General features: G+C 48.2%; 1 long non-coding RNA gene across 1 annotated transcript; it reads left to right on the forward strand.

Moving 5' to 3' along the window:
* On the forward strand, positions 1 to 27,920 carry LOC116758260. Its single transcript, XR_004351169.1, has 5 exons — positions 1 to 48; positions 8,568 to 8,615; positions 10,328 to 10,333; positions 27,510 to 27,534; positions 27,907 to 27,920. It is a non-coding gene; the product is annotated as an uncharacterized LOC116758260 (long non-coding RNA).

Genomic DNA, 27,920 nt, shown 5'->3' on the forward strand with positions numbered 1-27,920 from the left:
GGTTAGGATTAGGGGACGGGTTAGGGTAAGGCTTCGGGTAAGGGTTAGGTTTAGGGTTAGGGTTAGGGTTAGGGTTAGGGGATGGGGACGGTTTAGAGGACAGGTTAGGGTACGACAACAGTTTAGGGTGAGCGTACGTGTTAGGTTACGGGTTAGTGTTAGCTTACGGGTTGGGATTAGGGTACGGGTCAGCGTTAGGCTTTCGGGTAAGGGTTAGGGTTAGGGTTATGGGACGGGGACGGTTTAGAGGACAGGTTAGGGTACGACAACTGTTTAGGGTGAGCATACGTGTTAGGATACGGGTTACTGTTAGCGTACGGGTTAGGATTAGGGGACGGGTTAGTGTAAGGCTTCGGGTAAGTTTTAGGGTTAGGGTTAGGGGACGGGGACGGTTTAGGGGACAGGTTAGGGTACGACAACGGTTTAGGGTGAGCGTACATGTTAGGGTACGGGTTAGTGTTAGAGTACGGTTAGGATTAGGTGATGGGTTAGTGTAAGGCTTCGAGTAAGTCTTAGTGTTAGTGTTAGGGTTAGAGTTAGGGTTAGGGGACGGTTTAGGGGACAGGTTTGGGTAGGACAACAGTTTAGGATGAGTGTACGTGTTAGGGTAAGGGTTAGTGTTAGCGTACGGGTTAGGATTAGGGGACGGTTTAGGGTAAGGCTTCGGGTAAGGTTTAGGGTTAGGGTTAGGGTTAGGGGACGGGGACGGTTTAGAGGACAGGTTATTGTACGACAACGGTTTAGGTTGAGCGTACGTGTTAGGGTACTGGTTAGTGTTAGCGTTCGGGTTAGGATTAGGGGACGGGTTAAGGTAAGGCTTCGTGTAAGTGTTTGGGTTACGGTTAGGGTTAGGGTTAGGGAACGGGGACGGGGATGGTTTAGGGGACAGGTTAGGGCACGACAACGGTTTAGGGTGAGCGTACGTGTTAGGGTACGGGTTATTTTTAGTGTAAGGGTTAGGATCAGGGGACGGGTTAGTGTAAGGCTTCGGGTAAGGGTTAGGGATAGGGTTAGGGTTAGGGGACGGGGACGGTTTAGGGGACAGGTTAGTGTACGACAACGGTTTTGTGTGAGCGTACGTGTTAGGGTACGGGTTAGTGATAGCGTACGGGTTAGGATTAGGGGACGGGTTAGGGTAAGGCTTCGGGTAAGTTTTAGGGTTAGGGTTAGTGTTAGGGGACGGGGACGGTTTAGGGGACAGGTTAGGGTACGACATGGTTCAGGGTGAGCGTACGTGTTAGGGTACGGGATAGTGTTAGCGTACAGGTTAGGATTAGGGGATGGGTTAGGGTAAGGCTTCGGGTATGGGTTAGGATTAGGGTTAGGGTTAGGGTTAGGGGACGGGGACGGTTTAGGGGACAGGTTAGGGTACAACAACGGTTTAGGGTGAGCGTGTGTTAGGGTACGGTTTAGTGTTCGCGTTCGGGTTAGGATTATGGGACGGGTTAGGGTAAGGCTTCGGGTAAGTGTTAGGGTTAGGGTTAGGGGACGGGGACGGTTTAGGGGACAGGTTAGTGTACGACAAAGATTTAGGGTGAGCGTACGTGTTAGGGTAAGGGTTAGTGTTAGTGTATGGGTTAGGTTTAGGGGACGGGTTAGAGTAACGCTTCGGTTAAGAGTTAGGGTTAGGGTTAGGGTTAGGGTTAGGGAACGGGGACGGGGACGGTTTAGGGGACAGGTTAGGGTACCACAACGGTTTAGGGTGAGCGTACGTGTTAGGGTAAGGGTTAGTGTTAGCGTACGGGTTAGGATTAGGGGACGGGTTAGGTTAAGGCTTCGGGTAAGGTTTAGGGTTAGGGTTAGGTTTAGGGTTAGGGTTAGGGGACAGGGACGCTTTAGGGGACAGGTTAGGGTACAAAGGTTTATGGTGAGCGTACGTGTTAGGGTATGGGTTAGTGTTAGCGTACGGGTTAGGATTAGGGGACGGGTTAGTGTAAGGCTTCGGGTAAGTGTTAGGGTTATGGTTAGGGTTAGGGTTAGGGGACGGTTTAGGGGACAGGTTAGGGTACGACAAAGGTTTAGGGTGAGCGTAGGTGTTACGGTACAGTTTAGTGTTAGCGTATGGGTTAGGATTAGTGGACGGGTTCGGGTAATGCTTCGGGTAAGGGTTAGGGTTAGGGTTAGGTTTAGGGTTAGGGTTAGGGGACAGGGACGGTTTAAGGGACAGGTTAGTGTACGACAACGGTTTAGGGTGAGCGTACGTGTTAGGGTACGTGTTAGTGTTAGCGTACGGGTTAGGATTAGGGGACGGGTTAGGGTAAGGCTTCGGGTAAGGGTTAGGTTTAGGGTTAGGTTTAGGGTTAGGGTTAGGGAATGGGTAGGATTTAGGGGACAGGTTAGGGTACGACAATGGTTTAGGGTGAGCATACGTGTTAGGGTTAGGGTTAGTGTTAGGGTTAGGGTTAAGGTTAGGGTTAGGGTTAGGGGACGGTTTAGGTGACAGGTTAGGGTACGACAACTGTTTAGCGTGAGTGTACGTGTTAGGGTACGGGTTAGTGTTAGCGTACGGGTTAGGATTAGGGGACGGGTTGGTGTAAGGCTTCACGTAAGGGTTAGGGTTAGGGTTAGGGTTAGGGGACGAGGACGGTTTAGGGGACAGGTTAGGGTACGAAAACGGTTTACGGTGAGCGTACGTGTTAGGGTTTGGGTTAGTTTTAGCGTACGTCTTAGGATTAGGGAACGGGTTAGGGTAAGGCTTCGGGTAAGGGTTAGGGTTAGGGTTAGGGTTAGGTTTAGTGTTAGGGTTAGGGGTCAGTTTAGGGGACAGGTTAGCATACAACAACGGTTTAAGGGGAGCGTACGTGTTAGGGTACAGGTTAGTGTTAGCGTACGGGTTAGGATGAGGAGACGGTTTAGGGTAATGCTTCGGGTAAGGGTTAGGGTTAGGGTTAGGGTTAGGATTAGGGTTAGGGGACAGGGACGGTTTAAGGGACAGGTTAGGGTACAACAACGGTTTAGGGTGAGCGTAGGTGTTTGGGTACGGGTTAGTGTTAGCGTACAGGTTAGGGTTAGGGTTAGGTTTAGGGTTACAGTTAGGGTTAGGGGACGGCTTAGGGTACAGTTTAGGGTACCACAACTGTTTAGGGTGAGCGTACGTGTGAGGGTACGGGTTAGTGTTAGCTTATGGTTTAGGATTAGCGGACGGTTTATGGTAAGGCTTCGGGTAAGGGTTAGGGTTCGGATTAGGGTTAGGTTTAGGGAACAGGGATGTTTAGGGTACAGGTTAGGGTACGACAACGGTTTAGGGTGAGCGTTCGTGTTAGGGTACGGGTTAGTGTTAGCGTATAGGTTAGGACTAGGGTACCGGTGAGTGTAATGCTTCGGGTAAGTGTTAGCGTTAGGTTTAGGTTTATGGGACGGGGACGGGGACGGTTTTTGGTACAGGTTAGGGTACGACAACGTTTTAGGTTGAGCGTACGTGTTAGGGTATGGGTTAGTGTTAGCGTACGGCTTACAATTAAGGGACAGGTTAGGGTAAGGCTTCGGATAAGTGTTAGGGTTAGGGTTACGGGACGGGGACGGTTTAGGGGACAGGTTAGGGTACGACAACGGTTTAGGGTGAGCGTACGTGTTAGGGTACGGGTTAATGTTAGCGTACGGGTTAGGATTAGGGGACGGGTTAGGGTAAGGCTTCAGGTAAGGTTTCGGGTTAGGGTTAAGGTTAGGGTTAGGGGACGGGGACGGTTTAGGGGACATGTTAGGGTATGAGAAAGGTTTAGGGTGAGCGTACGTGTCAGGGTACGGGTTAGTGTTAGCGTACGGGTTAGGATTAGGGGACGGGTTAGGGTAACGCTTCAGGTAATGTTTAGGGTTAGGGTTAGGGTTAGGGTTAGGGTTAGCGGAAGGGTCGGTTGAGGGTACAGGCTAGGGTACAACAACGGTTTAGGGTGAGCGTAAGTGTTAGGGTATGGGTTAGTGTTATCATACGTGTTAGGATTATGGGACGGGTTAGGGTAAGGCTTCGGGTGAGGTTTAGTGTTCGGGTTAGGGATAGGGTTAGGTTTAGGGTACGGGGACATTTTAGGGTACGACAACGTTTTAGGGTGAGCGTACATGTTAGGGAACGGGTTAGTATTACTGTTCGGGTTAGGATTAGGGGCCGGTTTAGGGTAAGGCTTCGGGTAACGGTTAGGTTTAGGATTAGGGTTAGGCGTAGTGTTAGGGGACGGGGACGGTTTAGGGTATAGGTTAGGGTATGACAACGGTTTAGGGTGAGCGTAAGTTTTAGGGTAAGTGTTAGTGTTAGCTTACGGGTTAGGATTTGGGGACGGGTTAGGGTAAGCCTTCGGGTAAGGTTTATGGTTAGGGTTAGGGTTAGGGGACAGTTTACGGTACACGTTAGGGTACGACAATGGTTTAGGGTGAGCGTACGTGTTAGGGTATGGGTTAGTGTTAGCGTACGGGTTAGGATTAGGGGACGGGCTAGGGTAAGCTTTGGGTAAGGGTTAGGGTTAGGGTTATGGTTAGCGGACGGGGACGGTTTAGGGTGCACGTTAGGGTACGACAACGGTTTAGGGTGAGCATACGTGTTAGGGTATGGGTTAGTGTTAGCGCACTGGTTAGGATTAGGGGACGGGTTAGGGTAAGGCTTCGGGTAAGGGTTAGATTTAGGGTTAGGGTTAGGGGACGGAGATGGGGACGGTTTACGGTACAGGTTAGGGTACGACAACGGTTTATGGTGAGTGTACGTGTTAGGGTACGTGTTAGTGTTAGCGTACGGATTAGAATTAGAGGCCGCGTTAAGTTAAGGCTTCGGGTAAGAGTTAGGGTTAGGATTAGGGGACGGGGACGGTTTAGCGTACAGGTTAGGGTACGACAACGGTTTAGGGTGAGCGTTAGAGCTAGGGTACGCATTAGTGTTAGCGTACGGGTTAGGATTAGGGGACGTGTTAGGGTAAAGCTTCGGGTAAGTCTTAGTGTTAGGGTTAGGGTTACGGTTAGGGGACGGGGACGCTTTAGGGTACAGGTTAGGGTACGACAACGTTTTAGGGTGAGCGTATTTGTTAGGGTACGGATTAGTGTTATAGTACGGTTAGGATTAGGGGACGGGTGAGGGTAAGGCTTTGGGTAAGTGTTAGGTTTGGGGTTAGGGGACTGGGACAGTTTAGGGTACAGGTTAGTTTACGACTACGGTTTAGGGTGAGCATACGTGTTAGGGTATGGGTTAGTTTTAGCCTACAGTTTAGGATTAGGTGATAGTTTAGGGTAAGGCTTCGGGTAAGGGTTAGGGTTAGGGTTAGGAGACGGGGACGGTTTAGGGTGAGCGTACGTGTTAGGGTACGGGTTAGTGTTAGCGTATGGGTTAGGATTAGGGGACTGATTAGGGTACGGCTTTGGGTAATGTTTAGGGTTAGGGTTAGGATTAGGGGACGGGGACGGTTTAGGGTACAGTTCAGGGTACGACAATAGTTTAGGGTGAGCATACATATTAGGATACGTTTTAGTGTTACCGTAGGGCTTAGGATTTGGGGACGGGTTAGGGTAAGGCTTCGGTTTAGTGTTAGGTTTAGGGTTAGGGGACGGGGACGGTTTATAGTACAGGTTAGGGTATGAAAACGGTTTAGGGTGAGCATACGTATTAGGGTACGTGTTATTGTTAGCATACGGGTTAGGATTAGGGGAAGGGTTAGGCTAAGGCTTCGTGTAATGGTTAGGGTTAGGATTAGGGTTAGGCTTAGGGGACGGGGACGGTTTAGGGCACAGATTAGTGTATGACAATGGTTTACGGTGAGCGTACGTGTTAGGGTACGGGTTAGTCGTAGGGTACGTGTTAGGTTTAGTGGACGGGATAGGGTAAGGCTTCGGGTATGGGTTAGGGTTATGGTTAGGGTTAGGGTTAGGTGACGGGGACGGTTTAGGGTACAGGTTAGGGTACCACAACGGTTTATGGTGAGCGTACGTTTTAGGGTACGGGTTAGTGTTAGCATACGGGTTAGGATTAGGTGACGGGTAGGATAAGGCTTCGGATAAGGGTTAGTGTTAGGGTTAGGGCTAGGGGACGGGGACGGTTTAGGGGACAGGTTAGCGTACGACAACGGTTTAGGGTGAGCGTACGTGTTAGGGTATGGGTTAGTGTTAGCGTACAGGTTAGGATTAGGGAACGAGTTAGGGTAAGGCTTCGGGTAAGGGTTAGGGTTAGGTTTAGGGTTAGGGTTACGGTGACGGGACGGGGATGATTTAGGATTCAGGTTAGGGTACGAAAACGGTTTAGGGTGAGCGTACGTGTTAGGGTACGTGTTAGTGATAGCGTACGTGTTAGAATTAGGGGACGGGTTAGGGTAAGGCTTCGGGTAAGGGCTAGGGTTAGGGTTAGGGTTAGGAGACGGGGACGGTTTAGGGTACAGGTTAGGGTACGACAACATTTTAGGGTGAACGTACGTGTTAGGATATTGGTTAGTGGTATCGTACGGCTTAGGTTTAGGGGACGGGTTATGGTAAGGCTTCGGGTAAGTGTTACTGTTAGGGTTAGGGTTAGGAGACTGGGACGGTTTACGGTACAAGTTACAGTACGACAACGTTTTAGGGTGAGCGTACGTGTTATGATACGGGTTAGCGTTAGCGTACGGGTTAGGATTAGGGGACGAGGTAGGGTAAGTCTTTGGGTAAGGTTTATGGTTAGGGTTGGGGTTAGTGTTAGGGTTAGGTGACGGGGACGGTTTAGGGTACAGGTAAGGGTACGACAACGGTTTAGGGTGAGCGTAAGTGTTAGGGTACTGGTTAGTGTTAGCGTATGGGTTAGGATTAGGGGACGGGTTAGGTCAAAGCTTCGGGTAAGTGTTAGGGTTTGGGTTAGGGTTAGGGGACAGGGACGGTTTACGGCACAGATTAGTGTACGACAACGGTTTAGGGTGAGCGTACGTGTTAGGGTACAGATTAGTGTTAGCGTCCGGATTAGGATTAGGGGACGGGTTATGGTAAGGCTTCGGGTAAGTGTTAGGGTTAGGGTTAGGGTTAGGGGACTGAGACGGTTAGAATTAGGGTTAGGGAATGGGGACAGTTTAGGGTACAGGTAAGTGTACGAAAACGGTTTAGGGCGAGCGTACGTGTTAGGGTACGGGTTAGTGTTAGCGTACAGGTTAGGATTAGGGGTCAGGATAGGGTAAGGCTTCGAGTAGCGGTTAGAGTTAGGGTTAGAGTGTGTTAGGGGACGAGGACGGGGATGGTTTAGCGTACAGTTTAGGGTACAACGGTTTAGGGTGTGCGAACATGTTAGGGTATGGGTTAGTGTTAGCGTACGGGTTAGGATTAGGGGATGGGTTAGAGTATTGCTTCGGGTAAGGTTACGGTTAGGATTAGGGTTAGGGTTAGGGGATGGGGACAGTTTGGGGTACAGGTAAGTGTACAACAACGGTTTAGGGTGAGTGTACGTTTTAGGGTATGAGTTAGTGTTAGCGTACTTGTTAGGATTAGGGGACGGGTAAGGGTAAGGCTTCGGGTAAGGGTTAGGGTTAGGGTTAGGGTTATTGTATGGGGACGGTTTAGGGTACAGGTTACGGTACGACAACGTTTTAGGGTGAGCGTACGTGTTAGGGTACGGGTTAGTGTTAGCGTACGGGTTAGGATTAGGCGACGGGTTAGGGTAAGGCTACAGGTAAGGGTTAGCTTTAGGGTTAGGCTTAGGGGACGAGGACGGTTTAGGGTACAGGTTAGGGTATGACAACAGTTTAGGTTGACCGTACGTGTTAGGGTACGGGATACTGTTAGCGTAGGGGTTAGAATTAGGGGACGGATTAGTGTAAGGCTTCGGGTAAGGGTTAGGGTTAGGGTTAGGGTTATTGAACGGGGACGGTTTAGGGTACAGGTTAGGGTACGACAACCTTTTCGGTTGAGCGTACGTGTTAGGGTTCGGGTTAGTGTTAGCGTACGTGTTAGGATTAGGGGACGGGTTAGGGCAAGGCTTCGAGTAATTTTTAGAGTTAGGGTTAGGGTTAGGGTTAGGGGATGGGGACAGTTTAGTGAACAGGTTAGGGTACGACAACGGATTAGCGTGAGCGTAGGTTTTAGGATACGTATTAGTGTTAGCGTACAGGTTAGGATTAGTGGACAGATTAGGGTAAGGCTTTGGGTAAGAGTTAGGTTTAGGGTTAGGGTTAGGGTTAGGTTTAGGGTACGGGGACGGTTTAGGGTACAGGTTGGGGTATGAAAACGGTTTAGTGTGAGCGTATGTGTTACGCTACGTGTTAGTGTTAGCGTACGGGTTAGGATTAGGCGACGGGTTAGCGTAAGGCTACGGGTAAGGGTTATGGTTAGGGTTAGGGTTAGGGGACGGGGACGGTTTAGGGTACAGGTTAGGGTAGGACAACGGTTTAGTGTGAGCGTACGTGTTAGGGTATGGGTTGGTGTTAGCGTACGGATTAGGTTTAGGGGACGGGTTAGGATAAGGTTTCGTGCAAGGGTTAGGGATAGGGTTAGCACACGGGGACGGTTTAGGGTACAGTTTAGGGTACGACAACGGTTTAAGGTGAGCATACATGTTATGGTACGGGTTAGTGTTAGCGTACGGTTAGGATTAGGGGACGGGTTATAGTAAGGCTTCGAGTAAGGTTTAGGTTTAGTGTTAGGGTTAGGGTTAGGGGACGGGGATGGTTTAGGGTGCAGGTTAGGGTACGAGAACGGTTTAGGGTGAGCGTAAGTGTTAGGGCACGGTTTAGTGTTAGCGTACGTGTTAGGATTAGTTGACGGGTTAGGGTAAGGATTCGGGTAAGGGTTAGGGTTAGGGTTAGGGGACGGGGACGATTTAGGATACAGGTTAATGTACGACAACGGTTTAGGGTGAGCTTACGTGTTAGGGTATGGTTTAGTGTTAGCGTACGGGTTAGGATTAGGGGACGGGTTAGGATAAGGCTTCGGGTAAGGGTTATGTTTATGCTTAGGTTTAGGATTAGGGTTAGGGGACGGGGACAGTTTAGGGTACAGGTTAGAGTATGACAACGTTTTAGGGCGCGTGTACATGTTAGGATACGGGTTAGAGTTAGCGCGTGTACATGTTAGGATACGGGTTAGAGTTAGCATACGAGTTAATATTATGAACGGGTTAGGGTAAGGCTTCGGGTAAGCGTTAGGGTTAGGTTTAGGCTTAGGTTTAGGGCATGGGGACTGTTTAGGGTACAGGTTAGTGTATGACAACGGTTCAGGGTGAGCGTACGTGTTAAGGTACGGGTTAGTGTTAGCGTATGGGTTAGGATTAGGGGATGGGTTAGGGTAAGGCTTCGGGTAAGGGTTAGGGTTAGGGCTAGGTTTAGGGGATGGGGACGGTTTAGGGTACAGGTTATGGTATGACGACGGTTTAGAGTGAGCGTACGTGTTAGGCTACGGGTTACTATTAGCGCACAGGTTAGGATTATGGGACGGGTTAGGGTAAGGCTTCGGGTAAGGTTTAGGGTTAGGGTTAGAGTTAGGGTTAGGGGACTGGTTCAGGGACGGTTTAGGGTACAAGTTAGGGTACAACAACGGTTTAGGGTGAGAGGACGTGTTAGGGCACGGGTTAGTGTTAGTGTACGGGTTAGGATTAGGCGATGGGTTAGGGTAAGGCTTCGAGTAAGTGTTGGGGTTTGGGTTAGGGTTAGTGTTAGGGTTAGGGGACGGGGACGGTTTAGGGTAAAGTTTAGGGTACGACAACGTTTTACTGTGAGCGTACGTGTTAGGGTACAGGTTAGTGTTAGCGTACTGGTTAGGACTGGGGTACAGGTTAGGGTTAGGCTTTGGGTAAGGCTTAGGGTTAGGGATAGGGTTAGGGTTAGGGGACGGGAACTGTTTAGGGTACAGGTTAGGGTACGACAACGGTTTAGGTTGAGCGTACGTGTTACGGTACGTGTTAGTGTTAGCGTACGTGTTAGGATTAGGGGACGGGTTAGGGTAAGGCTTCGGGTAAGGGTTAGGGTTAGGGTTAGGGGTCGGGGACGGTTTAGGGGACAGGTTAGGGTATGACAACGCTTTAGGGTGAGCGTACGTGTTAGGGTACGTGTTAGTGTTAGCGTACGGATTAGAATTAGGGGACGGGTTAGGGTAAGGCTTCGGGTAAGGGTTCGGGTTAGGTTTATGGTTAGGGGACCGGGACTGGGCCGGTTTAGGGGACAGGTTAGGGTACGAAAACGGTTTAGGGTGAGCGTACGTGTTAGGGTACGGCTTAGTGTCAACGTACGGTTAGGATTAGGGGACGTGTTAGAGTAAGGCTTCGGGTAAGGGTTATGTTTATGATTAGGGTTAGGGTTGAGGTTAGGGTTACGGATAGGGGATGGGGATGGTTTCGGGTAAAGGTTAGTGTACGACAACGGTTTAGGGTGAGCGTACGTGTTAGGGTACGTGTTAGTGTTAACGTACGGGTGAGGATTAGGTGCGGGTTAGGGTAAGGCTTTGGGTAAGGGTTAGCTTTAGGTTAGGGTTAGGGTTAGGGGACGGGGCGGTTTAGGGTAAAGGTTAGGGTACGACAACGGTTTAGTTTGAGCGTACGTGTTAGCGTACGGGTTAGTGTTAGCGTAAGGGTGAGGATTAGAGGACTAGTTAGTGTAAGGCTTAGGGTAAGGGTTATGGTTACGTTTAGGGTTCGGGAACGGGGACGGGGATGGTTTAGGTTACAGCTTTTAGTACGACAAGAGTTTAGAGTGAGCGTACCTGTTAGGGTACGGGTTAGTGATAGTGTACGGGTTAGGATTAAGGGACGGGTTAGGGTAAGGCTTTGGGTAAGGTTTAGGGTTAGGGTTAGGGTTAGGGGACGGGGACGGTTTAGGGTACAGGTTAGGGTACGACAACCTTTTAGGGTGAGCGTACGTGTTAGGGTACGGGTTAGTGTTAGCGTACGGGTTAGGATTAGGGGACGGGTTAGTGTAAGGCTTCGGGTAAGTGTTAGGGTTAGGGTTAGGGTTAGGGTGAGGGTTAGGGTTAGGATTAGGGTACGGGGACGGTTTAGGGTACAGGTTAGTGTATGACAACGGTTTACAGTGAGCGTACGTGTTAGGGTATGGGTTAATTTTAGCGTACGGATTAGGATTAGGGGACGGGTTAGTGTAAGGCTTCAGGTAAGGGTTAGGGTTAGGTTTAGGGTTAGGGGACGGGGACGGGGCGGTTTAGGGTACAGGTTAGGGTATGACAACAGTTTAGGGTGAGCGTACATGTTAAGGTATCTGTTAGTGTTAGCTTACGGGTTAGGATTAGGGGACGGGTGCTGATAAGGCTTCGGGTAAGGGTTAAGGATAGGGTGAGGGTTACTGTTAGGGTTAGGGGACGGGGACGTTTTAGGGTACAGGTTATCGTACGACAACAGTTTTGGGTGAGCGTACGTGTTAGGGTACGGTTTAGAGTTAGCGTACAGTTTAGGATTAGGTGACGGGTTAGAGTAAGGCTTCGGGTAAGGGTTAGTTTTAGGGTTAGGGTTAATGTTAGGGCACGGGGACGGTTTAGGGTACAGGTTAGGGTACGACGACAGCTTAGCGTGAGTGTACATGTTAGAGTACGGGTTAGTGTTAGCGTACGGGTTAGGATTAGGGGTCGGGATAGGGTAAGGCTTCGGGTTAGGGTTAGGGTTAGGTCTAGGGTTATTGGACGGGGACGGTTTCGGGTACAGGTTAGGGTACGACAAAAATTTAGGGTGAGCGTACATGTTATGGTTTAGTGTTAGCGTACGAGTTAGGATTAGGGGACGGGTTAGGGTAAGGCTTCAGGTAAGTGTTAGTGTTAGGGTTAGGGTTAGGGTTAGGGGACGGGGACGGTTTAGGGTACAGGTTAGGGTACGACAACGGTTTAGGGTGAGCGTCCGTGTTAGGGTATGGGTTAGTGTTAGCGTACGGGTTAGGATTAGGGGACGGTTTAGGGTAAGGCTTCGGGTAAGGGTTAGGGTTAGGGTTAATGTTAGGGTTATGGGACGGGGACGGTTTAGGGTACAGGTTAGCGTACGACAATGGTTTAGCGTGAGCGTACGTGTTATGGTATGGGTTAGTGTTAGTGTATGGGTTAGGATTAGGGGCCGGCTAGGATAAGGCTTCGGGTAAGTTTTAGGTTTAGGGTTATGGTTAGGGGACGGGGACGGTTTAGAGTACAGGTTAGGGTACGACAACGGTTTAGGGTGAGCGTATCTGTTACGGTACAGGTTAGTTTTTTCGTACGGGTTAGGATTAGGGGATGGGAGAGAGTAAGGCATCGGGTAAGGGATATGGTTAGGTTTAGGGTTAGGGTTACGGGACGGGGACGGTTTAGGGTACATGTTAGGGTATGACAATGGTTTAGGGTGAGCGTGTTACGGTACGGGTTAGTTTTAGCGTACGGGTTAGGATTAGGGGACGGGTTAGGGTAAGGCTTCGGATAAGGCTTAGGGTTAGGGTTAGGGTTAGGGGATGGGGAAGGTTTAGGGTACAGGTTAGGGTACAACAACGGTTTAGGGTGAACATACGTGTTAGGGTAAGGGTTAGTGTTACCATACGGTTTAGAATTAGGGGACGGGGTAGGGTAAGGCTTCGGGTAAGGGTTAGTGTTAGTGTTAGGGAACGGGGACGGTTTAGGGTACAGGTTAGGGTACGACAACGGTTTAGGGTCAGCTTACGTGTTAGGGTACGGGTTAGTGTTAGCGTACCAGTTAGTATTAGGGGACGGGTTTGGGTAAGGCTTTGGGTAAGGGTTAGGGTTAGGGTTAGGGTTAGGGTTAGGGGACGGGGACGGTTTAGTGTACAAGTTAAGTTATGACAACGTTTTAGCGTGAGCATACGTGTTAGGGTTCGGGTTAGTATTAGCGTACGGGTGAGTATTAGGTTACGGGTAAGGGTAAGTCTTCGGGTATGGGTTAGGGTAAGGGTTAGGTTTAGGGTTAGGGGACGGGGACGGGGATGGTTTAGAGTACAGGTTAGGGTACATCAACGGTTTAGGGTGAGAGTAAGTGTTAGGGTACGGTTAGTGTTAGCGTACGGGTTAGGATTAGGGGACGGGTTACGGTAAGGCTTCGGGTAAGGTTCAGGATTAGGGTTAGAGTTAGGGGACGGGGACGGTTTAGGGTACAGGTTAGGGTACGATAACAATTTAGGGTTAGCGTACGTGTTAGGGTATGGGTTAGTGTTAGCGTACGGGTTAGGATTAGGGGACGTGTTAGGGTAAGGCCTCGGGTAAGGGTTAGGGTTAGGGTTAAAGTTAGGGGACGGGGACGGTTTAGGGTACAGGTTAGGGTACGACATCGTTTTAGGGTGAGCGTACACGTTAGGGTACAGTTTAGTGTTAGCGTACGGGTTAGCATTAGGGGACGGGTTAGGGTAAGGTTTCGGGTAAGAGTTAGGGTTAGGGCTAGGGTTAGGGTTAATGTTAGGGGACGGGGACGGTTTAGGGTACAGTTTTGGTTACGACAACGGTTTAGGTTGAGCGTACATGTTACGGTATGGGTTAGTGTTATCGTACGGGTTAGGATTAGGGGATGGTTTAGGGTAAGGTTTCGAGTAAGGGTTAGGGTTAGGGTTAGTTTTAGGGGACGGGGACGGTTCAAGGTACAGGTTAGGGTACAACAACGGTTTACGGTGAGCGTACGTGTTAGGGTAAGGGTTAGTGTTAGCGTACGGGTTAGGATTAGGGGACAGTTTAGGGTAAGGCTTCGGGTAAGGGTTAGGGTTAGGGGAAGGGGACGGGGACAGTTTAGGGGACAGGTTACGGTACGACAACGGTTTAGGGTGAGCGTTCGTGTTAGGGTACGGGTTAGTGTTAGCGTATGGGTTAGGATTAGGGCACGGGATAGGGTAAGGCTTCGGGTAAGGGTTAGGGTAAGGGTTAGAGTTAGGGTTAGGCTTAGGGGACAGGGACGGTTTAGGGTACAGGTTATTGTACGACAACGGTTTAGGGTGAGCGTACGTGTTAGGGTACGGGTTAGTGTTAGCATACAGGTTAGGATTAGGGTACGGGTTAGGGTAAGGCTTCGAGTAAGGGTAAGGTTTAGGGATAGGTTTAGGTTTGCGGTTAGGGGACGTGGACGGGGATGGCTTAGGGTGCAGTTTAGGGTACGACAACGGTTTGGCTGAGCATACATGTTAGGGTACGGGTTAGTGTTAGTGTACGGGTTAGGATTAGGGAACCGGTTAGGGTAAGGCTTCGGGTAAGGGTAAGGGTTAGGGTTAGGATTAGGGTTAGGGTTAGGGGACGTTTTAGGGTACACGTTAGAGTCCGACAATGGTTTAGGGTGAGCATACATGTTAGGATACGTTTTAGTGTTACCGTACGGCTTAGGATTTGGGGACGGGTTAGGGTTAGGCTTTGGGTAAGGGTTAGGCTTAGGGTTAGTATTAGGGTTAGGGTTAGGGGACGGGGACGGTTTAGCGTACAGGTTAGGGTACAACAACGGTTTAGGGTGAGCGTACGTGATAGGGTTCGGTTTAGTGTTAGCGTACTGGTTAGGATTAGGTGACGGTTTGGGGTAAGGCTTCGGGTTAGGGTTAGCTTTAGGGTTAGGGTTAGGGTTAGGGTTTGGAGACGGGTATGGTTTAGGGTACAGTTTAAGGTTCGACAATGGTTTAGGGTTAGCATACGTGTTAGGGTACGGGTGAGTGGTAGCGTACTGGTTAGGATTAGGGGACGGGTTAGGGTAAGGCTTCGGGTAAGGGTTAGGGTTAGGGTTAGGGTTAAGGGACTGGGACGGGGACGGTTCAGGTTACAGGTTAGGGTACGACAACGGTTTAGGGTGCGCGTACGTTTTAGGATACGGGTTAGTGTTAGCATACGGGTTAGGATTAGGTGACGGGTAGGATAAGGCTTCGGATAAGGGTTAGTGTTAGGGTTAGGGTTAGGGTTAGGGTTAGGGGACGGGGATGGTTTAGGGTACAGGTTAGGGTATGACAATGGTTTAGGGAGAGCGTTCGTGTTTGGGTACGGGTTAGTGTTAGCGTACGGGTTAGGTTTAGTGGATGGGTTAGGATAAGGCTTCGAGTAAGTGTTAGGCTTAGTGTTAGGGTTAGGGAATGGGGATGGTTTAGGGTACAGGTCAAGGTACGACAGTGGTTTAGAGTTAGCGTACGTTTTTGGGTATGGTTTAATGTTAGTGTATGGGTTCGAATTAGTGAACAGGTTAGGGTAAGGCTTCTGGTAAGGGTTAGGTTTAGGGTTAGGGTTAGGGAATGGGGATGTTTTAGGGTACAGGTTAGGGCACGAGAACGTTTTAGGGTCAGAGTACGTTTTAGGGTATGGGTTAGTGTTAGTTCACCGGATCGGATTAGTAGACGGGTTAGGGTAAGGCTTCGGATAAGGGTAAGGGTTAGGGTTAGGGAAGGGGGACGGTTTAGGCTACAGGTTAGGATATGACAGTGTTTTAGGTTTAGCGTACGTGTTAGGTTACGGGTTACTCTTAGTGTATGGGTTAGGATTAGGGAACGGGTTAGGGTAAGGCTTCAGGTAAGGGTTAGGTTTAGTGTTAGGGTTAGATACTGTGACGGTTTAATGTGCACGTTAGAGTACGACAAAGGTTTAGGGTTAGTGTACGTATTAGGGGACAGGTTACTGTTAGTGTATGATTTATGTTTAGGGGATTGTTTAGGGTAAGGCTTCGGGTAAGGATTAGGTTTATGGTTAGGATTAGGGAACGGGATGGTTTAAGGTACAGGTTAGGTACGGCAATGGTTTAGGGTTAGCATACGTGTTAGCGTACGGGTTAGTGTTAGTGTACGGGTTAGGATTAAGGGACCGGTAAGGTAAGGCTTCGGGTAAGGGTTAGGTTTAGGGTTGAAGAACAGGGATTGTTATGGTACAGGTTAGGGCACGACAACGGTTTAGGTTTAGTGTACATGTTAGGGTATGGTTTAGTGTTAGTGTTCGGATTAGGATTGGGGCGGTTTAGGGTAAGGCTTCAGATAAGTGTTAGGGATAGGGTTAGGGTTAGAGAATGGTGACGGTTTAGGGTACAGGTTAGAGTACGAGAACGGTTTAGTGTTAGCGTACATGTTAGGGTATGGGTTAGTGTTAGTGTACATGTTAGGATTATGGGATGTGTTAGGTAAGGCTTAGGGTTAGGGTTAGGGAAAGAAGACGGTTTAGGGTACAGGTTATGATATAACAACGGTTTAGGGTACAAGTTAGGTACAGCAATGGTTTAGGGTTAACATATGTGTTAGGGTACGGTTTACTGTTAGTGTATGGATTAGGATTAGGGGACGGGTTAGGGTAAGGCTTCGGGTAAGGTTTAGGGTTCGGGTTAGGGTTAGGTTTCGGGCTAGGGAACAGGGACCGTTTAGGGTACAATTTAGTGTTCAACAATGCTTTAGGGTTAGCGTATGTGTTAGGGTACGGGTTAGTGTTAGTGTACGTGCAGGATTAGGTGACGGGTTACGGTAACTCTTTGGGTAAGTGTTAGGGTTAGGGAATGGGGACAGCATAGGGAAAAAGTTAGTGTACGACCACGGTTTAGGGTTAGAATACGTGTTAGGGTACGATTTAGTGTTAGTGTATGGATTAGGATTAGGGGACAGGTTAGGTTTAGGGTTAGGGAACAGAGCGGTTTAGGGTACAGGTTAGGGTACGACAACGGTTTAAGTTTAGTGTACGTGTTAAGTTATGGGCTACTGTTAGTGTACCGGTTAGTATTAGGGGACGGGTTAGTGTAAGGGTTCGGGTAAGGGTGAGGGTTATGGTTAGGGTTAGGGAACGGGGACGGTTTAGAGTACAGGTTAGTGTACAACAACGCTTTAGGTTTAGCATATGTGTTAGGGTACGGGTTAGTGTTAGTGTATGGTTAAGGATTAGGGGATGGGTTAGATTAAGGCTTCAGGCTAGGGTTAGGGTTAGGGAACGGAGACAGTTTAGGGTACAGGTTAGGGTACGACAAAATTTTCGGTTTAGCGTACGTGTTAGGGTACGGGATAGTGTTAGTGTACGGGTTAGGATTAGGAGAAGTGTTAGGGTAAGGATTCGGTAAGGGTTAGGGTTACGTATAGGGAATGTGGACGGTTTAGGGTACAGGTTAGGGTATGACAACAGTTTAGGGTAAGCGTATGTTTTAGGGTACGGGTTAGTGTTAGTGTACAGTTTAGGATTAGGTGACGGCTTAGGGTAAGTCTTTGGGTAAGGGATAGGGTTAGGGTTAGGGAACGGGGATGGTTTAGGGTACAGGTTAGTGTACGAACACGGATTAGGGTTAGTATACATGTTATGGTACAGTTTAGTGTTAGTGTACGGATTAAGATTAGGGGACTAATTAGGGTTAGGTTTACGGTTAGGGTTAGGGAATGGGGACGGTTTAGGGTACAGGTTAGGTTATGACAGTTTAGGGTTAGCGTGCATGTTAGGGTATGGGTTAGTGTATGGGTTAGTATTAGGTGACGGGTTAGGGGAAGGCTACGGGTAAGGGTTAAGGTTAGGGGTAGTGTTAGGGAAAGGGAACGGTTTAGGGTACAGTTTAGTGTACGACAACAGTTTAGGGTTAGCGTACATGGTAGGGTATGGGTTAGTGTTAGTGTACGGGTTCAGATTAGGGGACGGGTTAGTATAAGGGTTCGGGTAAGTGTTAGGGTTAGGGTTAGGGATTAGGGACTGTTTAGAGTACAGGTTAATGTACAACAGCGCTATAGGGTTAGCGTATGTGTAAGGGTATGGATTAGGGTTGCTATATGGGTAAGGATTAGGGGACGGTATAGAGTAAAGCTTTGGGTTAGGGTTAGGGTCAGGGAACGGGGACGGTTTAGGGTACAGGTTAGATACGACAATGGTTTAGTGTTAGCGTACGTGTTAGGATATGGGTTAGTGTTAGTGTACGGGTTAGGATTAGGGGATGGGTTAGGGTAAGGCTTCTGGTAAGCGTTAGTGACAGGGTTACGGTTAGGGAACAGGGACAGTTTAGGTTATAGGTTAGTGTACAACAACAGTTTAGGATTAGCATACGTGTTAGGGTACAGATTACTGTTAGTGTATGGGTTAGGATATGGGGATACGTTAGGGTAAGGGTTCGGGTAAGGGTTAGGGTTAGGGAACGGGGATGGTTTATGTTATAGTTCAATGTAGGACAATGCTTTCGTGTAAGTGTTAGGGTATGGGTTAGTGTACGGATTAGGATTAATTGATGGGTTAGTGTAAGGCTTCAGGTAAGGGTTAGGGTTAGCGTTAGGTTTAGGGAACTGTGACGGTTCAGAGTACAGTTTAGGGTATGACAACGGTTTAGGTTTAGCGTACGTTTTAGGGTACGGGTTAGTGTTAGTGTACGGGTTAGGATTAGGGGACGGTTTTGGGTAAGTCTTTGAGTAAGTGATAGGGTTAGGGTTAGGGTTAGGGTTAGGGAATGGGGACGGTTTAGGGTACAGTTTAGTGTATGACCACGGTTTAGGGTTAGCATACGTGTTAGGGTACAGTTTAGTGTTAGTGTATGGATTAGGATTAGGGGACGGGTTAGGGTTAGGGAACGGGGACAGTTTAGGGTACAGGTTAGTGTACGACAAAGTTTTAGGGTTAGCATACGTGATAGGGTATGGATTAGTGTTAGTGTACGGGGTAGGATTATGGGATGGGTTAGGGTAAGCCTTTGGGTAAGGGTTACAGTTAGGGTTAGGTTTAAGGTTAGGGAATGGGCACGGTGTAGGGTACAGGTTAGGGTACGACAGCGGTTTAGTTTTAGCGTATGTGTTACGGTACGGGTTAGTGTTACAATACGGGTTAGGATTAGGGGAAGGGTTAGGGTAAGGCTTCGGGTAAGGGTTAGTGTTAGGGATCGGGGACGGTTTAGGGTACAGGTTAGAGTATGACAAAGGTTTAGGTTTTGCGTACGTGTTAGGGTACGGGTTAGTGTTAGCGTATGGTTTAGGATTAGGGGACGGGTTAATGTAAGGATTCGGGTAAGTGTAGGGTTCGGGTTAGGGTTAGGGAATGGGCACGGTGTAGGGTACAGTTTAGGGTACGACAACGGTTTCCGGTTAGCGTACATTTAGGGTACTGGTTAGTGCTAGTGTACGTGTTAGGATTAGGTGACAGGTTAGGGTAAGGCTTCAGGTAAGGCTTAGGGTTAGGGAACAGGGATGGTTTAGGGTACAGGTTAGGGCATGACAACTGTTAAGGGTTAGCGTACGTGTTAGGGTATGGGTTAGTGTTAGTGTACGGGTTCGGATTAGGGGATGGGTTAGTGTAAGGGTTCGTGTAAGGCTTAGGGTTAGGGTTAAGGAACAGGGACGGTTTAGAGTACAGGTTAGTGTACAGCAATGCTTTAGGATTAGCTTATGTGTTAGGGTATGGGTTAGTGTTAGTCTATGGGTAAGGATTAGGGGACGGGTTAGAGTAAGGCTTTGGGTTAGGGTTAGTGTTAGGTTTAGGGTTAGTGTTAGGAAACGGGAACTGTTTAGGGTACAGTTTAGGGAAGGACAATGATTTAGGGTTAGCGTACATGTTAGCATACGGGTGAGTTTTAGTGTACGGTTTAGGATTAGGGGATGAGTTAGAGTAATGCTTCGGGTAAGGGTTAGGGACAGCGTTAGCGTGAGGCTTAGGGAACAGGGCAGTTTAGGGTACACGTTAGAGTATGACAACGGTTTAGGGTTAGCGTACATGTTAGGGTATGGGTTAGTGTTACTGTATGGTTTAGGATTAGGGGACGGGTTAGGTTAAGGCTTCGGGTAGGTGTTAGGGATAGGATTAGGGTTAGAGTTAAGCTTAGAGAACAGGGAAGGTTTAAGTTACAGTGTAGTGTACGAGAATGGTTTAGGGTTAGTGTATGTGTTAGGGTATGGGTTAGTGTTCATGTACGGGTTAGGACTAGGGAATGGTTTAGGGTAAGGCTACAGGTTAGGTTTAGGGGATGGGGACTGTTTAGGGTACAGGTTAGGGTACGACAACGGTTTAGGGTGAGCATACGTTAGGGTACGGGTTAGTGTTAGAGTATGGTTTAGGATTGGGGATGGGTTACGGTAAGGCTTTGGGGATGGGTTAGGGTTATGGGACTGGGAAAGTTTAGGGTACATTTTAGGGCACGACAACGGTTTAGGGTGAGTGTACGTGTTAGGGTACGGGTTAGTGTTAGCGTATGGGTTAGGATTAGGGGACAGGTTAGGGTAAGGCTTCAGGTAAGGGTTAGGGTTAGGGTTAGGGTTAGGGGACGGGGACTGTTTAGGGTACAGGTTAGGGTACTACAACTGTTTAGGGTGACCGTACGTGTTAGGGTATGGGTTTGTATTAGCGTACAGTTTAGGATTAGGGGACGGGTTATTGTAAGTCTACAGGTAAGCGTTACGGTTAGGTGTAGTGTTAGGGTAATGGGATGCGGATGGTTTATGTTACAGGTTAGGGTACGACAACGGTTCAGGGTGAGCGTATGTGTTAGGGAACAGGTTACTGTTAGCGTACGGTCTAGGATTAGGGGAAAGGTTAGGGTAAGGCTTCGGGTAAGGTTTAGGATTAGTGTTAGGTGACGGGCATGGTTTAGGGTACAGGTTAGTGTACGACAACGGTTTAGGGTGAGCGTACGTGTTAGGGTATGGGTTAGTGTTAGTGTACGAGTTAGGGTTAGGGGACGTGTTAGGGTAAGGCTTCGGGTAAGGGATAGGGTTAGGGTTAGGGTTAGGGGACGGTTTATGGTATGGGTACAACAAAGGTTTAGTGTGAGCGTACGTGTTAGGGTATGGATTAGTGTTAGCATATGGTTTAGGATTAGGGGACGGGTTAGGGTAAGGCTTCGGGTAAGGGTTAGGGTTAGGGGACGGTTTAGGGTACATGTTAGGGTACGACAACAGTTTAGGGTGAGCATACATGTTAGTATACGGGTTAGTTTTAGCATATGGGTTAGACATAGGGGAAGGTTTACGGTAAGCCTTCAGGTAAGGGTTAGGGTTAGGGGATGGGTAAGGTTTAGGGTACAGGTTAGGGTACAACAGTTTAGGGTGAGCATACATGTTAGGGTATGGGTTAGTGTTAGCATATGGGTTAGGATCAGGGGACAGGTTAGGGTAAGGCTTCAGGAAGGGTTAGGGTTTGGGTTAGGGTTAGGGGATGTGGACGGGGACGGTTTAGGGTACAGGTCCGTGTACGACAAAAGTTTAGAGTGAGTGTACGTGTTAGGGTATGGGTTAGTGTTCGCCTATGGGTTAGGATTAGGGGACGAGTTAAGGTAAGGCTTCAGATAAGGGTTAGGGTTAGGGTTAGAGAATGGTTTAGGGTACATGTTAGGGTACGTCAACGGTTTAGGGTGAGCGTACATGTTAGGGTACAGGTTAGTTTTAGCCTATGGGTTAAAATTAGGGGAAGGTTTAGGGTAAGCCTTCGGTAAGTGTTTGGGTTAGGTGATGGGGAAGGTTTAGGGTACAGGTTAGGGTACGACAACAGTTTAGGGTGAGCATACGTGTTAGGGTATGGCTTAGTGTTAGGGTACGGTTTAGGATTAGCGGATCAGTTAGGGAAAGACTTCAGGTAAGAGTTAGTGTTAGGGTTAGGATTAGGGGACAGGGACTGTTTATGGCACAGATTAGGGTATAAAAAGGTTTTAGGGTGAGCGTACCTGTTAGTGTACAGGTTAGTGTTACCGTACTGGTTAGGATTAGGGGACTTGTTAGTGTAAGTCTTCGGGTAAGGGTTAGGGTTATGGTTAGGGGACGGGGACATTTTAGGGTACAGGTTAGGTTACGACAAGGGTTTACACTGAGTGTACATATTAGGGTACGGATTACTGTTAGCGTATGATTTAGGATTAGTGGATGGTGTAGGGTAAGGCTTCGGGTAATGGTTAGGTTTAGGGTTACGGGATGGGGACCGTTTAGGTTACAGGTTAGGGTATGACAATGGTTTAGGGTGAACGTACATGTTAGGGTATGGGTTAGTGTTAGCGTACGGGTTAGGATTAGGGGACGGATTAGTGTATGGCTTCGGGTAAGGGTTAGGGTTAGGGTTAGGGTTAGGGGACAGGGACGGTTTAGGGTACAGAAGAGGGTATGACAACAGTGTAGGGTGAGCGTACGTGTTAGTGTATGGGTTAGTGTTAGCATACGGGTTAGGATTAGGGGACGGTTTAAGATAAGACTTCGGGTAAGTGTTAGGGTTGGGGTTAGGGGATGGGGATGGTGAAGGGCACAGGTTTGAGTACGACAACGGTTTAGGGTGAGCGTACATGTTAGTGTACTTGTTAGTGTTAGCATACGGGTTAGTATTAAGAGACGGGTTAGGGTAAGGCTTCGGGTAAGGGTTAGGGTTAGGGTTAGGGTTCGGGGATGGGGATGGTTTAGGGTACAGGTTAGAGTACAACAACGTTTTAAGTTGAGGGTACATTTTAGGGTACGGGTTAGTGTTAGCGTACGGCTTAGGATTAGGGGACAGGTTAGGGTAAAGCTTCGGGTAAGGATTAGGGTTAGGGTTAGGGTTAAGGTTAGGGTTAGGGTTAGCAGACTGGGACGGTTTAGGGTACAGTTTAGGGTACGACAATGGTTTAGGTTGAACATACGTGATAGGGTATGGGTTAATGTTAGCATGCGATTTAGGATTAGTGGGTGGGTTAGGGTAAGGCTTTGTGTAAGTTTGAGGGTTAGGGTGAGGGGACGGGGACAGTTTAGGGTACAGGTTAGGGTACGTCAACGGTTTAGGGCGAGCATATGTGTTAGGGTACAGGTTACTGTTAGTGTATGGGTTAGGATTAGGAGACCGGTTAGGGTAAGGCTTCAGGTTAGGGTTAGGGTTAGTGTTAGGGGACAGGGACAGTTTTGGGTACAGGTTAGGGTATGACAATGGTTTAGTGTGAGTGTACGTGTAAGGGTACAGTTTAGTGTACGCGTACAGGTTAGGATTACGGGACGGGTTAGTGTAAGGCTTCAGGAAGTGTTAGGGTTAGGGTTAGGCATAGGGGACGGGGACGATTTAGGGTATTGTTTACGGCACCACAACTGTTCAGGGTAAGCATACGTGTTAGGGTATGGTTTCGTGTTAGCGTACGGTTTAGGATTAGGGGACGGGTTACCATAAGGCTTCCGGTAAGGCTTAGGGTTAGGATTAAGGGATGGGTACGGTTTAGGTTACTGTTTAGGGTATGACAACAGTTTACGGTGAGCGCACATGTTAGGGTATGGGTTAGTGTTAGTGTACGGGTTAGGATTAGGGGACTGGTTAGCATAAGGCTTCGGGTAAGGGTAGGGTTAGGGTTACGGTTAGGGGACCGTTTAGGTTACAGGTTAGGGAACGACAACTGTTTAGAGTGAGTGTACAAGTTAGGGTACAGGTTAGTGGTAGCATATGGGTTAGGATTAGGGGAAGCTTTTGGGTAAGGCTTCGGGTAAGGGTTCGGGTTAGGGGACAGGGACGGGAATGGTTTAGGGTACAGTTTAGGGTATGACAATGGTTTAGGGTGAGTGTACGTGTTACTGTACAGGTTAGTGTTAGCGTACGGGTTAGGATTAGGGGATGGGTTAGGGTAAGGCTTCAGGGAAGGGTTAGGGTTAGGGTTAGGCTTAGGTTTAGGGTTAGGGAACAGGGACAGTTTAGGGTACAGGTTAAGGTACGACAATCGTTTAGGGTGAGCGTATGTGTTAGGGTATGGGTTAGTGTTAGTGTACGGGTTACGATTAGGGGACGGGTTAGTGTAAGGCTTCAGCTAAGGTTTAGGGTTAGAGGATGGTTTAGGGTATAGGTTAGGGTACGACAACCGTTTAGAGTGAGCGTACCTGTTAGGGTACGGGTTAGTGTTAGCGTACGGGTTAGGATTAGGGGAATGTTTTGGGTAAGGCTTCGGGTAAGGGTTCGGGATAGGGGACGGGGACGGGGATAGTTTAGGGTACAGGTTAGGGTACAACCACGGTTTAGGGTGAGCGTACGGGTTAGGGTACACGTTAGTGTCAGCGTACGAGTTACGATTAGTAGACGGGTTAGGGTAATGCTTCGGGTAAGGGTTAGACTTAGGGGACTGGGACGGTTTAGGGTACAGTTTAGGGTACGACAATGGTTTGGGGTGAGCGTACGTGTTATGGTATGGGTTACTGTTATCCTACGAGATAGGATTAGGGGACGGGTTAGGGTAAGACTTCGGGTAAGATTTAGGGTTAGGGTTAGCCTTAGGGTTAATGGACGGGGACAGTTTATGGTACAGGTCAGGGTACGAAAACAGTTTCAGGTGAGCGTGCGTGTTATGGTACACGTTAGTGTTAGCGTACGGTTGAGGAATGGTGACGGGTTAGTGTAAGGCCTCGGGTAAGGTTTAGGGTTAGGGTTAGAGGACGGTTTAGGGTACGGGTTAGGGTACGACAACGGTTTAGGCTGAGCGTACGTGTTAGAGTACGTGTTACTGTTAGCGTACGAATTAGGATTAAGGGACAGGTGAGTGTAAGGCTTCGGGTAAGGGTTAGGGTTAGGGTTAGGGGACGGGGACGGTTTAGGGGACAGGTTAGGGTATGATAACAGTTTAGGGTGTGCATACGTGTTAGGGTACGGGTTAGGTAAGGCTTCAGGTAAGGGTTAGGGTTAGGGTGAGTGGATGGGGATGATTTAGGGTACAGGTCCGTGTCTGACAATGGTTTAGAGTGAGTGTACGTGTTAGGGTATGGGTTAGTGTTAGCGTACGAGTTAGGATTAGAGGACGAGTTAGGGAAAGGCTTCGGGTAAGTGTTAGGGTTAGGGAACAGGGACGGTTTAGGGTACAGGTTAGGGTACGACAACGGTATATGGTGAGCATACGTGTTAGGGTACGGGTTAGTGTTAGCATACGGGTTAGGATTAGGGGACAGTTTAGGGTAAGGCTTCGGGTAAAGTTAAGTGTTAGGGTTAGGGGAGGGGCCAGTTTAGGGTACAGGTTAGTGTTCGACAACAGTTTAGGGTGAGCATACATGTTAGGGTTCGTTTTAGTGTTAGCGTACAGGTTAGGATTAGGGGACGGGTTAGTGTAAGCTTCGAGTAAGGGTTATCTTTAGGGTTACGTTTTGCGGATGGGGACGTTTTACAGTACAGGTTAGGGTACGACAACGGTTTAGGGTGAGCGTACGTGTCAGGGTATGGATTAGTGTTAGCGTACGGGTTAGAATTAGGGGACGGGTTAGGATAAGGCATCGGGTAAGGGTTAGGGTTAGGTTTAGGTGCGGGGGACAATATAGCGTACAGGTTAGGGTTCCACAACGGTTTAGGGTGAGCATACATGTTAGGTTCCAGTTTAGTGTTAGAGTACATGTTAGGATTAGGGGACGGTTTAGTGTAAGCTTCGAGTAAGGGTTACCTTTAGCGTTACCTTTAGGGGACGGGGACGGTTTACAGTACAGGTTCGGTACAACAACTGTTTAGGTGAGCGTACGTGTTAGGGTATGGTTTCGTGTTAGCGTACTGGGTAGGATTAGGGGACAGGTTAGTAAGGCTTCGGGTAAGGGTTAGGGTTAGGGTTAGGGGGCTGGGATGGTTTAGGGTACAGGTTAGGGTACGACAACGTTTTAGGGTGAGCGTACGTGTTAGGGTACTGGTTAGTGTTAGCGTACGGGTTAGGATTAGGGGATGGGTTAGGGTAAGGCTTCGGGTAAGGGTTAGGGTTAAGGTTAGGGTTAGGGTTAGAGGACGGGGATGTTTTGGGGTACAGCTTAGGGTACGACAACAGTTTAGGGTGAGCGTACATGTTAGGGTATGGGTTAGTGTTAGCGTATGGGTTAGGATTAGGGTATGGGTTAGGGTAAGGCTTTGGGTAAGTTTTAGGGTTAGGTTCAGGGTTAGTGTTAGGGCACGGGGACGGTTTAGTGTACAGGTTAGGGTATGACTGAGGTTTAGGATTAGCGTACGTGTTAGGGTACATTTTAGTGTTATTATATAGATTAGGATTAGGGGACGGTTTAGTGTAAATCTTCGGGTAAGCGCTAGGGATAGGGGTAGGGCTTTGGAATGCCGATGGTTTAGGGTACAGGTTAGGGTACGACAATTGTTTAGGGTTAGCATACGTGTTAGAGTACGGGTTAGTATTAGTATATCAGTTACGATTAGGGTACGGTATGGGGTAAGGCTTCGTGTAAGGGTTAGATTTAGGGTTAGTGTTAGGGAACAGGTACATTTTAGGGTACAGGTTAAGGTACGACAACCTTATAGGTTTAGCGTATGTGTTAGGGTAGGGGTTAGTGTTAGTGTACGGGTTAGGATTAGGGTACAGGTTAGGGTAAGACTTCAGGTAAGGGTTAGGGTTAGGGTTAGTGTTAGTGTTAGGTAACGTGTATGGTTTAGGGTACAGTTTTGGGTACGACAATGGTTCAGGGTTAGCGTACGTGTTAGGGTATGGGTTAGTGTTAGTGTACGGAATAGGATTAGGGTTCAGGTTAGGGTAAGGCTTCAGGTAAGGGTTAGGGTTAGGGAACGAGTACATTTTAGGGTACACGTTAGTGTACGACAACGAGTTAGGGTTAATGTACGTGTTAGGGTAAGGGTTAGTATTAGTGTATGGGTTAGCATTAGAGTACGGGTTAGGGTAAGGGTTAGCATAAGTTTTATGTTTAGTGTTAGGGTTAGGTTTAGAGTTAGGTTTAGCTTACAGGTACCGTTTAGGGTACAGGTTATGGTACAGCCATGAGTTAGGGTTAGGGTACGTTACTGTATGTGTTAGTGTTAATGTACGTGTTAGGGTAAGGGTTAGGTTTAGGGTTATGGTTAGTTGTAGGGAATGGGTTCGTTTTAGTTTACAGGTTAGGGTACAATAGAGAATTGTGGTTAGGGTACATGATAGGGTATGGGTTATTGTTAGTGTATGGGTTAGGATTAGGATTCGAGTTAGGGTAAGGCTTAGGGTAAGTGTTACAGTTAGGGTTAGGGTTAGGGAACAGGTACGGTTTAGGTTACAGGTTAGGGTTCGACAACGGGTTAGGGTTAAGGTACGTGTTAGGGAAAGGTTTAGTGTTAATGTATGGGTTAAGTTTAGCATATGGGTTAGGATTAGGTTACGGGTTAGTTTAAGTATTACGGTAAAGGTTAGGGTTAGGGAATGGGTACGGTTTAGGGTACAGTTTAGGGTACAGAAACAGGTTAGTTTTAGGGTATGTGTTAGGGTATGGGTTAGTGTTATTTTCCGGGCTAGGAATTGCGTAAGGGTTAGGGTAAGGTTTAGGGTAAGGCTTTGGTTTCGTGTTAGGGTACGGCTATGGTTTAGGGTACAGGTTAGGGTATGACAAAGGATTATGGTTAGGGTTCATATTAGGGTCCTGGTTAGTGTTAGTGTATGGGTTAGGATTAGGGTACACTTTAGGGTAAGGCTTAGGGTAAGGTTTAGGGTTAGGGTTAAGTTTAGGATTAGGGTACGGGTATAGTTTAGGGTACAGATTAGTGTACAACAGGTTAGGTTTAGGGTATGTGTTAGGGTACGGGTTATTGTTAGTGTACAGTTTAGGATTATTGTTTGGGTTTGGTAAGGCTTAGGGTAAGGGTTAGTGTTACAGTTAGGGTTAGGTATAGGTTAGGGATCGGGTACAGTTTATGGTATATTTTAGGGTACGACAACGCTTTAGGGTTATGGTACGTGTTAGGGTATGGTTTAGTGTTACTGTACAGGTTAGTATTAGGATACGGTTTAGTGTAAGGCTTAGGGTAAGTGTTAGGGTTAGAGTTAGGGTTACAGTTAGGGAACGGGTATGGTTTAGCATACATTTTAGGGTATGACAATGGTTTAGGGTTAGGGTACGTGTTAGGGTATGGGTTAGTGTTAGTGTATGGTTTAGGATTAGGTTATGGGTTACGGTAAGGCTTAGGGTAAGGGTTAGGGTTACAATTAGGGATCAGGTACGATTTAGGGTACAGGTTAGTGTACGACAAAATGTTAGGGTTAGGGTACGTGTTAGGGTCCGGGTTAGTGTTGGTGTATGGGTTCGGATTAGGGTACGGTTTAGTGTAAGGCTTAGGGTTAGGGTTAGCGTTATGGTTAGGGATATGGAACAGGTACAGTTTAGGGAACAGGTTAGGGTATGAAAACGTGTTCAAGTTAGGGTAATTGTTAGGGTAAGGCTTAGAGTAAGGATTAGGGTTAGGGTTAGGTTTAGGGTTAGGGAAAATATATGGTTTAGGATACAGGTTAGGGTACGACA

This window comes from Phocoena sinus, chromosome 8 (genome assembly GCF_008692025.1).
Source record: "Phocoena sinus isolate mPhoSin1 chromosome 8, mPhoSin1.pri, whole genome shotgun sequence".
Classification (NCBI taxonomy): domain Eukaryota; kingdom Metazoa; phylum Chordata; class Mammalia; order Artiodactyla; family Phocoenidae; genus Phocoena; species Phocoena sinus.